The sequence below is a fragment of the Triturus cristatus genome, chromosome 3_2 (genome assembly GCF_964204655.1).
Source record: "Triturus cristatus chromosome 3_2, aTriCri1.1, whole genome shotgun sequence".
In the NCBI taxonomy this organism is placed as follows: domain Eukaryota; kingdom Metazoa; phylum Chordata; class Amphibia; order Caudata; family Salamandridae; genus Triturus; species Triturus cristatus.
This window is the reverse complement of record NC_140584.1, coordinates 1,083,512,839-1,083,531,579: the sequence shown is the minus strand read 5'-3', so window position 1 is coordinate 1,083,531,579 and position 18,741 is coordinate 1,083,512,839. Positions and strand designations below refer to the sequence as shown.

Genomic DNA, 18,741 nt, shown 5'->3' with positions numbered 1-18,741 from the left:
AATTGTCCTGATGGTGATCCCATATTGATAGTGGATCGAAACGTCATCGACTAAAACACTCTGACCCCCATGACTAAATTTAATTGGTTCCTTGGTTGCAGTAGTGATGCTGGAATATTAAGTGTGACACCGATATATTATGTAATCTCTTTTGTCACAAATGTGTTGCCCGTGTTAAAATATCCCTGTTGCCATACCCACCGAAAATGGGGGTTGTAACCCCTCAAACTTGTTTTTATCTTCCGTTTGAATAAATTACTGATTGAGTACTACTCTTCCTGAGCATTAATTGTATACCCAGAGTATGATTTCGTTTGTTTAGCACTTAGGGACCTCTGTTCTTTATAACCTTTTCCTCGAATAGTTTAATTGGGGTCAAAAGGTTAGAACACTATTACGAGGGTGTGGCGTGCATTTGGATATTGCAAAAACAACAAGGTGACGGATGGAATGCTTGAATTAATCTCAGCCACTGGCAATCGCTCAGGCTGCATCCCAATCCATCGTTTTTTGCCCAGTATTACCCCCTCAGTTCAGACCCAGCTTTATGGAAATCAGTCTTGACCCCGCTACTCCTGGGCACAGCCCAGCCCGAACTGCCAGGACAGGTCCTCCATGCACAGGAAAACAGGCAACCGGACCGGTTTCACCTTAGTTGGGGCTCTTCAGCCAGGCATAGCCTTGTTTACAGTAGCACATGAGCCCGAGACCCACGTCTGGTCATACCTGGTGCACTTAGGGCGGCAAATGCAAATCAACAAGGTGATGGATGGAATGCTTGAATTAATCTCAGCCGCTGACAAACCCTCGGGTTGCAACCCAAGCCATTGTTTTTTTGCCCATCATGCCACCCAAGTTTGGATCCAGCCATATGCAAATCAGACTTGACCCCACTCCTCATGGGAATTAAGATATTGGTAACTATATAGCGGCCTGAAGTATGCCAAAGTCTAACACTTGCACCACTAGGGACTTTTTTCAATAAAGATACACCATTTCTAGTATCCTTCAGAGGAGAAAGATTTTGCTGTGCCAGGTGTAAGAGATGTGATAAAGCTACTTCTAAAACTCCCTCACTAGTCTCTCATCGGACTCCTGGAGAGAGGTGAAATTACTAGTTAAATGTGGAATGCGGAGATTTAGTGTAGAGGTATGAAAGTATTTGATCATGATTCATGTAATGAGACAGGCTATTAACCCATCCATGGGGAGAGGATGTAGCCTTACAATCAGAGCGGTTGACCTCGAAGCTGGGGAACTGGATTAGAGTCTCGGCAACACTCCATATCCTCGGATTCTGCGAAAATCACTTAATCTCCCCGTGCCTAACAAAAAAATATTGAATGTGACCATCTGTAACAAAACTGGTTCTCATGTGCTGCGCTCTGATATCAGATGTCTCAGGTCTAGTTCGCGCTATATAAAACACTAAAAGAAAAAAAAAAACTTTAAAATTGAGCACAATAATAGAATGTCTTGGTTGGTTCTTATAAACTACAGCATTCATGATCAATAAGAAAACAGTGCAAGGAGGTGTTTACAGCAGGCCATCTCCAAAGAGTAGAAGTGGGTGGTTTAGGGTGTAGTGCGGTCCTTTAAAGTCAGGAAAGCCGAGCGAAGTGCATCTCATAGATCCTATGGCAAAGGCTGAATCTGTCAACAGAGTCTGAAGTTTGGGTAAGAAGGGTTCAGAGTACATTTGTCCACCTGCATGGAAAGCAACAGGTCGCAACCAACACCAATCTAGCCACAATTATATGTACTTGTTGCTGGGGCGTGGTGTAACATTGTTTAAGTGATCTGTCTAAGGAGACCTACAACTTCGGTTTAAACTAGCGAACTATTCATGGATATGTCTGTACACTGCCCTCGTTTTTTTCAGGGGCTAACTTCGGGCCACCATTCCGGATACTGAGACAGGACAACATTTAGTTTTGGGCATAGGGCATCTGGTTAAAACACAAGCTGGAGTACGCATCAGTGTCAGAGAATAGGGAATGGGATGAGCCACCCATATGGGGAAGCTAATAGAAGAACAGTGCTGGTCATACAAGCAACACACAGTTCAGTAGACCAAGAAAGTGACATTATAGTCAGTCGGTGAGACTGCTGCTCAGAGTATAGAGGTGTCACACAGCATCAGAGGAGCATAGGATGAGTCAAGAGGGTCCCAAGGGAGTGGGGCAAATCGGGAAGGCCTCTCATGTAACACACCAAACCTATTCCCTAGAGATGTTCATAATAGCTGAAAAAGGCTACTAAGCAGGCTCACAGGGGAAACAATATTACTGTGGTATGTTTAACTAGAGTGATGATACCCATTTTGTAGTATAAATACCCATAAAGGAATTGGTATAAATACCCATAAAGGAATTAGACTATCTGGCATTGTGTCACTGAGGAGGACACACTATAAGGTCAGTTGCACATGAGCAATTGGTATAGAACAAGCAACTAGAGAACATATACATCAGCTCAAGCAGGTGGGCGCACCTGAGCTTAAATAGCTTCAATAGCGTGTGCAGTCTTCAACAAAGATCTTGTGTTTTCTCTATCCCTAGTGTGAGAAGTGGCTTCTTGACCATCCTGGTGAGCCCATCTCCTGTACACGCATCTCAGGACATCAAGATCTTTTTCTAGGCTCCATGCAGTGATTGTTTCCGCTGCAGCTTGAATGGCATCTCTACATTCCTTCTCTGAAGCATTAGAAGTATCCATTGAAGTATGATCAAGCAATGTCAGACAGAACTCCAGGTCAGCAGGCGCGTACAATTCCTGCAATATGTTAACTAGTGTTAAGAGTATTGTCTGCAGTTCCAAAAAGCCATTGTGTATGATGCATTTACCGGGCGAATCTCCAATGATGGTTTCATTTTAGATTATTTTTTTCCCTTTAGCACAGGTATAAATGTAGGATGCACAGACAGCACTTTAAATATCTGAGTATAACAATCGGGCCATGTTGGAAACCGGGCAACCGGGTTAGCAGTCACCAGGTTCCCAGCACAATGGTAGCTTGGCTCGAGCGGTTGGGGGTCAGGCACCGTGTTAAGCGTACGTCACACCCTCACAATAACCATGCGTTCATCCGTTCCAAAAACGACACTACACCGTAAAAATAATGCAAGTCAAGTTGAAAATATATATGTCTTTATCTTATTTTCTCTTAGTTGCAGGTTTCCTAACAGAAATACAATACACTAGGATTTTCCTTCAAAAGAGCAGGACAAATAAATAATACTACATTGGAATTTCAATAAATAGGTTCAGGTCATCATTACGCAAAGAATAAATAGATGTGCAATAAATACAGATGGCAAATAAATACAGTCAGACAATAAATATAGTGCAGGAATAAATTAGTGGATGACAATAAATAAAGCACCTCAATAAATAAGGTAAAACAATCAATGACAGTTGCAGTTCAAATCATTTTCATGAGGTCACTTGGTCTTACTTTGCCCATACACAACTTAAGGACACTTGGATGGCATGGGGGTGTCCCACCTAGATTGATCAAGGCTGGGGCCTAAGCGGAGGCAGAACAAGAGTAACCTAAAGATCTGGCCCTCCAAACCACACAACCCTTTATGGAGGTCACTGTACCAGTCTCAGTTCACCCCTGGCACTCCCAGGCTGGTTCTAACACCCCTTTAGCCCCTAGAATGGTCTTTTAGGGCTCCGCGGGGCCTCAGACGCCCCCTCTACCACTTACTGTCCTTTTCAAGATGATCGGCTCCGCTCGGCACCGTGTCGATGCCGTGAGGCGGCTCCGGATCGATGTCGCTGGGCGGCCTCGGCTCGATGTCGCTGGGCGGCCTCGGCTCGATGTCGCTGGGCGGCCTCGGCTCGATGTCGCTGGGCGGCCTCGGCTCGATGTCGCTGGACGGCCTTGTCTCGATGTCGCTGGACGGCCTTGTCTCGATGTCGCCTTCCGGCGTCGCAGGGACTCGGTCTCCCCGCTTCTGGGTGTCTCCGGAGTGCGATCTCCACTCCCGACCTCCGGCGCGCTTCACCTCCGTTCCGGCGACTCCGGTGGGCGGACTTCACTCCCCCGTCGACGCCTCACCTCGACCTCAGGTGACTCCCGACTCGACCTCCGGCACCTCTCCACGACCTCTGTCAGCTCCCTCACTCGACCTCGGGTGATTCCCGACTCGACCTCCGGCGCCTCTCCACGACTTCCGTCGGCGCCCTCACTCGACCTCGGGTGACTTCTTACTCGACCTCCGGTGCCGCTCCACGACCTCCGTCGGCGCCCTCACTCGACCTCTGGCGGCTCCGGGTACGACGTCTGCTTTCTGTCAGCGCCGCTTCTCTACCTCCGGCCCCAGGTCTCCAGGCTTCTCGACGTCAGGACTCCAGGAGGACACTGCTGAACAGGTCAGGAACTTGCTGTTCTTCTTTAAGGCCTGTTCCAAATGTTCAGTTCCTTAAGATGGTTCTTCTGGTCTTGGTCCCACACAGGGCTTTAGGTTGGGCTTGGTCAGTAGAGACTAGCATCAAGGGTGGGTTTCTGGACCCCACTCCAAGCACTGGTTTCCACCTCTGCTGCCTTACTCCGACCTCCTATCTCTGTCCTCTCTCTTCTCCAGTCAGTTGCCAACTGCCACTCTGAGATGGCCTCCCAACATTCTAAACTGCCTCCCACTGTCACAGGGTTCTAGAATGTTCCAGGAGGTTCTGGTGATGTCACAGGTGACAATGGGTGGCCACCATTTTGTGTCTCAGGCCCTCAGACAGAAGTTCCAGGGGTAGGGAAAATGGCTCCCTGACCCTGCATCAACACTAAAAAGTCTGGTGGTTCCCAAAAAGGAAAAATTATACCAGGGTTTGAGGCAAAAGTGGGACAAAATAAATAATGATGAGGAGGGACCACCCAAAGGGCTGATAGGTCTAACACGCGTCCCCCCCAGCTGAAAGTGGGGAGAGCTACCCAACCCCTTGGGAGTTCTCATCACTAAGGCGGAAATACCTTGAGAGACGGTCTGCATTGGCGTGGTCCACTCCAGGCCGATGTTCCACCTGAAAGTCCATTCCCTGTAGGGAGATAGACCACCTTAGCAACTTGGGATTCTCCCCCTTCATCTGCATCAGCCACCGAAGGGGTCTGTGGTCGGTCTGAACTAGGAAGTGCGAGCCAAACAGGTATGGCCGCAACTTCTTCAGAGCCCATACCACGGCAAAGGCTTCACGCTCTATTGCACTCCACTTCTGTTCCCTGGGAAGTAGTCTCCGGGATAGGAAGACCACGGGTTGATCCAGACCCTCTTCATTGAGTTGCGATAACACTGCCCCAATGCCATGTTCCGATGCATCTGTCTGGACAATGAACTCCTTGGAAAAGTCTGGGGCCCTTAAGACCGGGGCCTCGCACATGGCTTGCTTCAGTTTCACAAAGGCCTGCTGACAAGCCTCCGTCCAGACTACCCGTCGAGGTTGTTTCTTGGACGTAAGCTCCGTGAGAGGGGCCACAATGGTTCCGTACCCCTTCACGAAGCGGCGGTAATATCCGGTGAGGCCCAGAAAAGCTCGGACCTCAGTCTGAGTCTTGGGGGGTTCCCAGGCCATGATAGCCTCTATTTTCGCCTGGAGGGGTTGCACCGCTCCCCTACCCACCAAGTGTCCAAGGTACACTACCGACCCTTGCCCGATCTGGCATTTACTGGCCTTGATCGTTAAACCAGCTTGCTTCAGGGCCTGGAGAACAGTTTGCAGGTGCCGCAAGTGATCCTCCCAGCTGTTACTGAAGACGGCAATGTCGTCCAGATAAGCAGCAGAGAAACTCTCCATTCCAGTGAGGATCTGGTTCACCAGACGCTGAAACGTGGCAGGGGCGTTCTTGAGCCCAAAGGGCATCACGCAGAACTGGTAGTGGCCCTTGGGCGTGGAGAAGGCTGACCTTTCCTTAGCTCCATCAGTCAGAGAGATCTGCCAGTACCTGGAAGTAAGGTCAAAGGTACTCAGATATTGGGCAGCTCCCAGCCGGTCAATCAATTCATCCGCCCTTGGAATCGGATGAGCATCAGTCTTGGTTACTGAGTTCAGTCCCCGGTAGTCCACACAGAACCTCAGTTCCGGTTGGGCCCCCGGTGGTGCAGCTTTTGGTACTAATACCACCGGACTGGACCAGGGGCTGCTGGAAGGTTCAATCACTCCTAGCTCCAGCATCTTAGTGACTTCACTGTGAATGCTGGCCTTCACCTTGTCTGTCATCCGGTAGATCTTTGACTTCACAGGTGGGCTGTCTCCTGTGTCCACGTCATGGACGCACAGGTGAGTCCTACCCGGAACAAGGGAGAACAACGAAGAGTACTGCCCCAGGACCTGGCGGCAGTCCTCCTGCTGTTCAGGAGTTAGGGACGGGGAGAGAATCACTCCCTCCACCAACCCATCCTTCTCTTGAGACGCAAATAAGTCGGGGAGAGGCTCGCTTTCCACGTCCTCTGCTCCGTCAGTCACCATCAGCAATATGACTTCGGGCCTCTCATGGTGGGGTTTGAGGCGGTTGGCATGCAGCACCCGTAGGGGCTGATGAGGGGTCTTCAGGTCCACCAAGTAGGTAGCCTTACCCTTCTTCTCCAACACCTCAAAGGGTCCTGACCAGCGATCCTGGAGGGCGCTAAGCTCTCCTGGTTCGATCACCCACACCTTCTGGCCAGGCTCCAACTCCACTGGGTGAGCATTGTGGTCGTACCACGCCTTCATCACTGCTTGGCTGGCTTCCAAGTTGTCAGAAGCTTGCTTCCACAACTTAGCCATTTGGCTCCGGAAGGCCAGCATGTAGCTCACCACGTCCTGGGGAAGCTTTCTGGGAGTTCTTTCCCATCCGTCTCTCACCAGGCCGAGAGGTCCACGCACAGGGTGCCCATACAAAAGCTCGAAGGGGCTGAAGCCCACTCCCTTCTGTGGCACTTCCCTGTAAGAAAACAATAGACAGGGTAGGAGGACGTCCCATTTCCTCCGCAGGATTTCAGGCAGACTTCTGATCATGCCTTTCAAGGTTTTATTGAACCTCTCCACCAGACCATTGGTCTGGGGGTGGTAAGGAGTGGTGAACCGGTAGGTCACTCCACACTCCTTCCACATCGCCCGCATGTATGCGGACATGAAGTTGGTCCCCCTGTCGGACACAACTTCCTTGGGAAAACCCACTCGGGTAAAGATTCCCATCAGGGCCCTAGCCACAACAGGTGCCGTAATGGTCCTCAGAGGTATGGCCTCTGGGTACCGTGTGGCATGATCCACCAGAACCAGGATAAACCTGTGACCAGCTGTAGTAGGCGGATCGAACGGACCCACAATGTCGATGCCCACCCTTTCAAAGGGGGTGCTAACGACAGGAAGTGGTTCCAGGGGAGCTTTCAGCTTCACCCCTGTTTTCCCACTGGCTTGACAAGACACACACGTCCGGCAGTAGGTGTCGGACGACACTTTCATTTGAGGCCAATAAAAGTGTGGGACAAGCCGGGCAAAGGTCTTGTCTTGCCCCAGGTGTCCTGCCAAGGGGATCTCATGAGCCAATTCCAGAAGGAAGGCTCGGTAACGTTGAGGGACAACCAAGGCCCGTGACGATCCCGTGGGTGCCTTGGGTTCACTGTAGAGGAGGCCATCCTCCCAGTAAATATTGTAGTTCCCCTCAACGTTCCCTGCTGCCTGGGCTTCGGCCGGTCGCCTCAGTCCCTCAAGGGTAGGACACTCCCTCTGGCCCTTGCAGAATTCCTCCCTACCCATCCCTCCCTCCACATGCCACTCGGCCGGGATGGGTAGGTTCTCCAGTTCGGTAACATCCCCCCCCCCGCGGACTCCTGGTCCACAAACTCCGGTGGCCTATCCGTCACACGGGGCGCGGGTGCCAAGGCAGGCTCCTCCTGCCTTCGGTTCTTCCCTTGATTGGCAGCCGGCGGTGCCTTTGTTCCAGGCTCCCGCCTAAACGAACTCCCCCTCCGGGTAGTCGCAGACCTTGTGCTGACACAGGCCCAGTCAGGTGTACCCAGCATCTCAGCATGAGTCCGGTATTCCACCTCCTTCCACGCATTATGCTCCATGTCATTCCCCAGCAGACAATCGACTGGCACGGCAGGGCTTACGGCAACTCGAAGCGACCCTGCAACCCCTTCCCATTCAAATGGAACCTCGGCCACCGGATAGTGGCCCATTCTGCCGTCGGCCATCGCGGCAGGGTGGAGTGCATCGGGAATCACCTGCTCTGGAGACACCAGTTGGCTACGTACCATAGTCATACTGGCTCCTGTGTCTCTCAGAGCCTCCCCTCTTTGGCCGTTGATGGTGACCCACTGCCCATACTTTGCGGTATTTGCGGGCACCTGGATCTTAGGAACCATCTCCAGTTCTCCCAGGGACACTAAAGTGACACCCGCCCACTCCCTTCCCTTATCTAAAGGCATCTCCCCCCCGAGCACTACACTAGCTACTCCGGGGGCCTTTCCTCCAATAGGAGGGGGTGGTCTTTTCGGGCACTTCACATCTCTCTTATAGTGTCCGACACCACCGCACTCGAAGCAATGGACAACCCTTGGCTGCTGACTCTGGCCAGGATTAGGGTTTCTGGGTGGGTTAGCCCTAGGAGTGAATCCCGTTCCCTTCCCTTGGAAACTATTTTGGGGGCCTTTAGAGAACTCCGTTTTCTTTTCCCCTCCCTCTTTCTTCTGGGGGGCGCCCTGTCCGGTCTTTTGAGAGTCCCCTCCAGTCCCCCTTGTGGACACCCGGGTACTAGCCCAAATGTCCGCCTCCTCAGCAAGCTTCCGTGGATTGGTCAGCTTGCTATCCACCAGGTGTTGACGCAGTTCAGGGAAACATATTTCGAGCAGGTGTTCCTTCAACATCAAATCAAACAACCCCTCGTAGTCCCTCACCTCGCTGCCTTGTATCCAACCCTCTAATGCCTTCTTTGCATAGTCCAGGAAATCCACCCAATTCTGTGAGCCCAGTTTGTGGCTACCCCGGAACTTCTGTCTATACTTCTCGGGTGTTAGTCCAAACTTCCTCACGAGCGCCACTTTCATGGTGGGGTAGTGGGTCTGCTCATCCTGCTCCAGGGCCAATAATGTATCCCTGCCAGCTGGAGGCATGTATTTATACAATCCCCCTCCCCAATATTTCTCTGGAACCCCATGGACTCTTAATGAGATCTCATAGGCCGCTAGCCACTTGGCGATATCATCTCCCGCACTATAGCTAGCTACTATGTCTTTCGGCAAATAGGGTTTGGGTTCCCTGGTGATTTCTCTTTCTTCGCTGCCACCATTAGGAACAGGGTGTGCCCCGACCCGTAGGATCTGGAGATCTATCTCCCTGAGCCTCAACTCGTGAGCCATCCTCCGTTCCTCCTTTTCTTTCTCCAGCTTCGCCAATTCCCATGTGAGCTGTCTTTTCTCCCTCCGGTCAGTGAATTCTGCTTCTAATAAGCCGTTGCTAGAGACACTGCTGCCCTTCCTTGAAAGTGTTCCGGGCCCCGCTACTAGGTTCCCCACCTCAGGTTGGTACAAACCAGCCCCCTCGCTGTCAGGCTCTCCATCCCTATCCTACTTCTCAACCTTACTTTCTCGTCGTGCCTCCCCCCAAGCCCTTAAGCTGGTCTGGAGCTCACCCTTCTTTGCACCTTGGGGACAAAACACCCCCTCTCGCTGACAAAACTCTCTGAGTTGGGCCACAGTGTAAGTTTCCACATCCTCCAACACAAACTCCATTTTGCCCACTCAGGATAGAAGACAGTTGCTTACAGAAGCTATGCAGGGGGGTACCTTTTGTAATACCTCCTCCCACCACCAGAAGTAAATTTGGAAAAAACAAAACTCAAAATTAGGAAGTCCGCTTGGAGAAAACTCCCGGTGTAGGCCTATGGACTACCCAAAGTTCTTGTCGAGTAGACGCAAGCACAGCTCTATCCCACCACTGAACACCAATTTTATGTTGGAAACTGGGCAACCGGGTTAGCAGTCACCAGGTTCCCAGCACAATGGTAGCTTGGCTCGAGCGGTTGGGGGTCAGGCACCGTGTTAAGCGTACGTCACACCCTCACAATAACCATGCGTTCATCCGTTCCAAAAACGACACTACACCGTAAAAATAATGCAAGTCAAGTTGAAAATATATATGTCTTTATCTTATTTTCTCTTAGTTGCAGGTTTCCTAACAGAAATACAATACACTAGGATTTTCCTTCAAAAGAGCAGGACAAATAAATAACACTACATTGGAATTTCAATAAATAGGTTCAGGTCATCATTACGCAAAGAATAAATAGATGTGCAATAAATACAGATGGCAAATAAATACAGTCAGACAATAAATATAGTGCAGGAATAAATTAGTGGATGACAATAAATAAAGCACCTCAATAAATAAGGTAAAACAATCAATCAATGACAGTTACAGTTCAAATCATTTTCATGAGGTCACTTGGTCTTACTTTGCCCATACACAACTTAAGGACACTTGGATGGCATGGGGGTGTCCCACCTAGATTGATCAAGGCTGGGGCCTAAGCTGAGGCAGAACAAGAGTAACCTAAAGATCTGGCCCTCCAAACCACACAACCCTTTATGGAGGTCACTGTACCAGTCTCAGTTCACCCCTGGCACTCCCAGGCTGGTTCTAACACCCCTTTAGCCCCAAGAATGGTCTTTTAGGGCTCCGCGGGGCCTCAGACACCCCCTCTACCACTTACTGTCCTTTTCAAGATGATCGGCTCCGCTCTGCACCGTGTCGACGCCGTGAGGCGGCTCCGGATCGATGTCGCTGGGCGGCCTCGACTCGATGTCGCTGGGCGGCCTCGACTCGATGTCGCTGGGCGGCCTCGACTCGACGTCGCTGGGCGGCCTCGACTCGACGTCGCTGGGCGGCCTCGACTCGACGTCGCTGGGCGGCCTCGACTCGACGTCGCTGGGCGGTCTCGACTCGACGTCGCTGGGCGGCCTCGACTCGATGTCGCTGGGCGGCCTCGACGTCGCTGGGCGGCCTCGACTCGATGTCGCTGGGCGGCCTCGGCTCGATGTCGCTGGGCGGCCTCGGCTCGATGTCGCTGGGCGGCCTCGGCTCGATGTCGCTGGGCGGCCTCGGCTCGATGTCGCTGGGCGGCCTCGGCTCGATGTCGCTGGGCGGCCTTGGCTCGATGTCGCTGGGCGGCCTTGTCTCGATGTCGCTGGACGGCCTTGTCTCGATGTCGCCTTCCGGCGTCGCAGGGACTCGGTCTCCCCGCTTCTGGGTGTCTCCGGAGTGCGATCTCCACTCCCGACCTCCGGCACGCTTCACCTCCGTTTCCGGCGACTCCGGTGGGCGGACTTCACTCCCCCGTCGACGCCTCACCTCGACCTCAGGTGACTCCCGACTCGACCTCCGGCACCTTTCCACGACCTCCGTCGGCGCCCTCACTCGACCTCGGGTGATTCCCGACTCGACCTCCGGCGCCTCTCCACGACTTCCGGCACCTCTCCACGACTTCCGTCGGCGCCCTCACTCGACCTCGGGTGACTCCTTACTAGACCTCCGGAGCCTCTCCACGACCTCCGTCGGCGCCCTCACTCGACCTCTGGCGGCTCCGGGTACGACGTCTGCTTTCTGTCAGCGCCGCTTCTCTACCTCCGGCCCCAGGTCTCCAGGCTTCTCGACGTCAGGACTCCAGGAGGACACTGCTGAACAGGTCAGGAACTTGCTGTTCTTCTTCTTTAAGGCCTGTTCCAAATGTTCAGTTCCTTAAGATGGTTCTTCTGGTCTTGGTCCCACACAGGGCTTTAGGTTGGGCTTGGTCAGTAGAGACTAGCATCAAGGGTGGGTTTCTGGACCCCACTCCAAGCACTGGTTTCCACCTCTGCTGCCTTACTCCGACCTCCTTCTATCTCTGTCCTCTCTCTTCTCCAGTCAGTTGCCAACTGCCACTCTGAGATGGCCTCCCAACATTCTAAACTGCCTCCCACTGTCACAGGGTTCTAGAATGTTCCAGGAGGTTCTGGTGATGTCACAGGTGACAATGGGTGGCCACCATTTTGTGTCTCCGGCCCTCAGACAGAAGTTCCAGGGGTAGGGAAAATGGCTCCCTGACCTTGCATCAATACTAAAACGTCTGGTGGTTCCCAAAAAGGAAAAATTATAACAGGGTTTGAGGCAAAAGTGGGACAAAATAAATAATGATGAGGAGGGACCACCCAAAGGGCTGACAGGTCTAACAGGCCACAAACATCATAACGCATGTGTAGGTAATCCAGAGAGCCAAGTATAATAATAATAAAAGCGGTGGTAGTGACAACCCTGCAAAAATCAATATATATTATATACATATATATTGCAGCAATGCAACAGGGAGTTATGCAGTGCTTGCTATAGTTTCCTTTGTACGGGTAAAAATATCGCACTGAGGCACAAGCGCATCAGTAGAATGCACCTGCGGCACTTTAAATATCTGAGCCTAACAATAGTGCCACAAACAACATAGTGCGTGTGTTAGTAAACCAGTGAGCCATGTATAATAAAATTGGCGGTAGTAACAACTCTACAGAAATCAAATATTAACAGTCTCTCTATCGCCAATATATCATGGGGACAAGAATTTAAACTTGCTAGTAAAAACTAACACTTACTGTGATCTTCATTATGGATCGGAGAATACTCCTTCAACATGGATTCTGGCGTGGATAACTCACGCCATATTGGAAAGCCTATTTATACCGCATATAATCAAACAAGTCATGTGATGTCACACGAACACTGGCAGCCATTTATGAATGTACCACATTCCATGTCTTTAATATCCCTTCCACTCATTATCGTATTTAAACTCAAAATAATTATCTAGATTGTCAACAGTGCTAAATTATAACATATAAAACCGTTGCGATGGGCATATTGTTTTCCTTCTGCATATAGTAGGACTTCCAATAACAAATAACCAGAAGAATATGCCAGTTAGTTTGGCGGCCATCTTGTTATGTTCAAAATGCACCCCTTGAATAAAGTATTCAATTCAATTAAAAACGAATCATATATTGTATCAGCTACTCTAGTTAAATGTAAATGTCAATATATATACTAGTATTAGATTTAAATAGTGGTGGTGGCTCAGAAATCACCAAATTCCTTTCAATATAGTACATGCAATAGTTGTGCTGTATCAGTAAACATCTCAACAGTAAATCAGCGTCCATCTTAAAACATGTCCAAAGGCAAATCAATATATGAAACTCCATTATAAAAGTGAACTAATCTTGCATAGCCAATCACTAAGACAAATATCAAGAAAAGTGTTGGCGTGACAGCATAAGTTCCATTACATACATCCCTCCAGTATCAAGCTATATCATACAGGTAATGTGTCTGAAAAGTAGATCACATATTCCACCTAAAATAGGGTGGACATTGTTTAAAAACAAATGACTTCTGTGCATGCTTGTTCCAATCTATGGCCCAATGTATTCAATGATTTACTAGTGGAAAAATAGGACAGATGTAAATCAGTGCCCGAATACCACTCATCACCGATTCATCGATACAGAAACAAAACCGGTTAATGCAAAAATACTAAATAATCAAATTGAAGAGTTTAAGGTAGCCTCTGTGTCTACCCAATCCAAAGGTAGTATGTAGAAACAGAGTCCTTCAAAGGTCCGACTCAAATGGTCATTCATGTAGGCCCTAGTTCAAAAAACAGACGTTTAGTGTTGCTGGCACAGGGAGCAAACCCACATAAAAAGGATTCACTGCATACCACAACAGTAACTTAAGAGTACACACAGATCATCAGTTGCCTAAAAAGTACTATAGTTCATTATCAATGTTTAAACCTTGCTCCACAGTTTTAAGTCTCGATGTTGCTTCTCGCTGTGTAAGTTTGAGCTCACCGTTACCACCATGTACCTTGTTCATAATATGGTCTATCCCATGAAATTTAAAATTCAGATAAGTATTTTGAGTACCACATGCTAACGCATGCATAGCAATAGGATATTTATTGTCATTCTGTGTGAGAGCTCTAACATGCTCAGAAAAGCGATCTGGCAATGTCCTAATCATGCTCCCAACAGAACATTTCTTACATTGACAGATTATTAAATAGACCACATATAGTGTCCCAAAATGACATGGATGCCAGTGTTGCCAAAATAAAATCTTAATGTTTTATTCATTGCCCATCTGCACATGTTGCAATGGCCACATTTGTAGAAGCCTTTATTACATTCAGAGAGCCAGGAACTTTGCATCATAGGTGTGGGATAGCTGGGATTAATCAGGTTGGCAAGTGTCAAACATCTGCAGAATGTGATACTAGGATTGGGTGTTATATAAGTTTGTAACACTTTGTCAGAGGTTAGCAGGTGCCAAAGTTCTCACAGTTTCCCTGACTCAGGGTAAAAGTCCTCTGTTTATTACCTAACGTAGATGTACCTTTTAGGTAGTATGCTTTTCTGCTGGCTTACTTGGCCAAATCTTTATCATAACCCCTTTTAAGGAATCCGTGTTCTACGTCTTGTAATGTTTGAGAATTCTCTGTCCCCACATCAATTGCTGCGAGCTCTGAGCATTTCACCATATTGAATTGTATTGATGTGTGTCTTGGGGTAAGAACTCGTGGCATGTAGTGGTGAGTTACATGACTTCTTTTCCCTATACATCCTACTACTTATGCGTGTCTCTTGTATATATAGTTCCACATCTACCACAACAATACGATCATGACTGTACTCAAAAGTGATGGACATATTCCTGGCATTAGAATTCAAAAACACAAAAAATCATTTAGCAAATGAGTGTCCCCAGTCCAGCCAGTGAATGTAGTTACTCCACTCAGCATCCTTTGGAACCCAGATCTACTCCGCCTCAAACCAACCCAAAAAAGGCTGGCGTAAGATGGTTCGAACCTGAAGCCCATCGCAGTGCTGCGAAGTTGTTTGTACCAGACACCGTTGAACAGGAAAACATTATTTTCCAAAATTAATAGAGTCATTGTCAGTAACATTTCAGTTTGTTCCATATCCTCAATTGATCCGGTATTAAGGAAATGTTTCAATGTAATAACACCGTTAACAAGTGAAATATTGGTATAGAGGTATACCACATCCATACTCAATAACGTCATTCCAGGCTCCCACACAACCTTACTTAAGATGTTAAGGATAGGTTTCGCATCTTGGACGTGTGATGAGATTCATAAAGATTCGTAGAAACACATCCACGTATTTGGACAGTCTATTCTGTTGGTCCCCCAAGGCCAGCAACGATCAGTCATCCACATGGAAACTAAGTTTGTATGGACTTTGAGGAGAGTGTAGAAACACATATCTGGGGTGTTCAGTTAATAAGTAATGGCACTAAGTAGCCCCAGGCCATGCCATTCCTTAAGTTTTACATTGATTTTCTTAGTCAAGGACAGTATCGGCTTATTGTCAAGTTTGAGGTAACATGTCACGACTCCCAATTGGGAGTATACCTCATTTATTCATTATGGCCATGTTCCTTCCCTCGTCAGCTTCTCAAATAATCAGATCCCTCTTACTCTGAAACTGTTGTAGGGCCAAACGTTCATAAGATTATGCTTACAATCTCTTTGATGCAGTGAACGTATTTTATCAAGATCTATATTGATAGCTTTGTAAAAGAGATCAATGTTATTACCGCAAGCAAGTTGGGTTGTCCATCTTGATTTAAATCCAAGTCCACTGTCTACACTAAGGTTAGTACGGAGTTCAAGGCCAGTAAACAGTCTATTCATAATTAGGGGGTCTTCCTCCCAATCAGTCAGTGATAGAAGTGTAGTAGGGTTATGAATATTCTGAATTATTAATTCACTCAACAATGGCGTCTGTGGCTCTGGTTTATTCTTAGGTGGATGCAAACAAAACACTTTAGCTTCAACTTGTAGTACAAATTTATAAACATCAATCTTGGTATCTACAACAGTACGATGTTGTACAGGACTAAAATGCATGCCTTTTTTCATTTAGTACCGAATAAGTTATAGGTGTCAAAACAAAATTAGACCGATTTATCACATTCACATCCTGACCTCCACTCATGTCTAGCCCCCATTTGCTTTTCTTCCAGGATCTGGTCTGCATACACCTTCTTTCATCTTGTTGGACCCCGTTCCTCTGGTTCCCCTTCTAGTCTTGTTTTTTTGACCCTGGTTCTGGAATTGGACTCCCTGTTTCCCATCCATATACATGTCACCTCCCTTAAAAAGTATTGTCTCTATTTTGGATGGAGGTCCCCTCGCCTGCTTCCTCATTTACACTGCTAAAGAGGTTACCAGAGGGGGTGTAATTTCCACTACCCACTGAGGAACCTCTACTTCTCATAGCCTGGTTACCTCTTTTGACTAGATGGTCAAAACATGTAGCAAATGTGAATACCTCACACTTGTATAATCAATTTCATTTCATTTTAGTTTTCTTGCCTTTCTTTGTTTAATATCATGCTGGTGTTTCTGCATAATACCATCAAAGATTGCGTAGTTTTTCTTTCGGTAAATTCAGTTTCTTAATCTCTTGTTCAACCTCCTAAAGTTCCTCTAATAGTTTAGAAACTCTTCTTTGTGTGTTTTCAATCAGAGTATTCATGAGATTAACAGAACTATTTGTTAGCTTTTTTTCCCAGCATATGAACAAATCCTCATCCAGGTCATCATAAATGGGTGTGATTTGTGACCTAAGACCATGTGGAACTCTATTTATTCTCAGATGCTGTTTTAAAGTGGCGGCGTCCCAGTGGACATTTTGGTGATGGGTAGAGCAGTTGTTTTAAGCTTGCTGGAGAGTGATTCAGAGAAGAGGAGTTTCCTCCTGGATCCATGGCCGCACATGGGTAGTTCTGCATAGGTGAGTAAACAGAGCATCGCATGCAGTTCCTGACAAACGTGTAGACGCCCAATACTAGTTCACATAGATAACTGTTGAACAAACAAGAGTAAGCCTGTAGTGATCTACATGTATAATTCACTGAAAAAAACAACGGTTTAAGTTACACAAGAGGAAGTTATTAAGACTGTAACTTAAGCTAAAAAAAACCTTTGAGATTCACTTAAAAAGCACTACAGTTTCCAAACCGAAAACTCTGAAATTTAAGTTATATGTAAACACTTACACTCACTTGATATCAGCAGCGAGGTCATTTGAGTAAATTTTTTTAACGCGAAGTAAGAGGAGTATCACCATGCCGTGGTGTGGGTACAATGCGTGGCCGTGCCCCACCCCCCACTAGCACCCACCCACTGCTGCGCATAGCCATTTGCCTAAGCACCACATGCACCCAACATCCCCTCCAACACCACACATGGCTGGCTATAGCATGTAACAATATAAAGGGTGTCCTTTTGAGTAAGGCAAATTTACTGGCTTTGTCAAAGGGTCAGAACATCAAAAAACCTTAAAGTAGCGGGCCTATTGGCTTTATCAGGGATCAGCATTTCAACATACATAAATCAAACCTATTGGCTCTGTCAAAAAGTCACCAATACCTAGAATCAAATGCATATTTAATAAATTCAAATATTGCAATATTGCAATATTTAATAATAATGCCAACCACAAAATATTTTCAATAAACCATTATTTTAAAAAACATGAAACATGTTTTTGAAAGTCTTAACATGTTTCATGCACAAAGTGCAGCCATATCACAAAGGATCGATACACTCCAGCTGAAGAGCATACAACTCAATGCTAGGAGGGCTTTAAAAAAAAACATATGGAAAGACCTCCCCGGGTCATTAATTTAAAGGCCAGGAAGCTAACTGTGTTTTTCTTTTTAATGTTGCTGTGGGGCTACTGCAGTGTCTGCAGTCCTCGACAACATAAGATTATAAAAATGGCTGTTGGTGCCCCTGCCCCTTGTAAGAAAATTAAACTGAAAAGCCCAGGCCATTATTGGGCACACCTTAGCGAGTGCAGTCAATAATAAATAAGCAGCTCCTGCCACTCATTCATTATTCTTTATTTTTTGGATGTCCCAGTCCCATCCTGGAACCCACACTTTATTTACAGCTTGGGGCGGCGGAAGGAGCCAATTGGACCCCTGCAGGCTCCCCAGCTAGCAACCATTCGGGAGCCAACCATTCACCTTTTAGGTGGGTGCCCCAGTGCCCACGCGAGGCACCAAAACCCTGTTTTTCAAACTTTGTGGTTGCTGGGGGAAACCCAAGGCCCCCAACGGCTCCCCAGCCAGTACCCTGGCCGAAGTCGGACATTTACCTATTACGTGGATGCCCTTGTGTCCTCCAGGGGGACCCACACCTTTTATTTTCAGTTAGGGTCCATAGGGGGAGACCCAGGGCCCCCACCTGCCCTTCTCAGCCAGCACCCAATGTGGGTTCTGGCGGCAGCAGGCTACTTTTTTTTGTTGGTACCCACTTCCTTAAAATAAGTAGAGAGTTGTGGGGGGAGGGGAGGAGTACCAAGGCCCCTGCAGCCCCTATCATGGGTACAAGTAGGAGCAGGCTCCATTTTTTCTACATCCTCCCCCTAAGTCCTGCAACCGGGCAACCCTCCCCCCCCCCACCACCCTTTAGCCCTAAAACTGCCCCTTCTCCACTTCTGAGACCCAAGACCCACAGCAACAATGTTTCCTCAAGTCTGCTCATGTGAGGAATACATTTTTTTGTGGTGACTTGGGTAGCTATGCCATTCTTTATCATAACACTTTTGTTGTAATAACTGGTGTTGAAATGGCTTTTTGTTCTTAAACCTTCGTTGTAAAGGACGTTTCCCTGTTTTGACACGTTCGTGGGAAATTCTT

At 48.0% G+C, this 18,741-nt stretch overlaps 1 protein-coding gene across 2 annotated transcripts in view; it reads right to left on the bottom strand.

Annotated features, from left to right (window-relative positions):
- Positions 1 to 18,741, bottom strand: part of SUMF2 (sulfatase modifying factor 2) — a 257,671-nt gene that overhangs the window by 100,384 nt on the left and 138,546 nt on the right. The gene's annotated exons all lie outside the window — the stretch shown is intronic.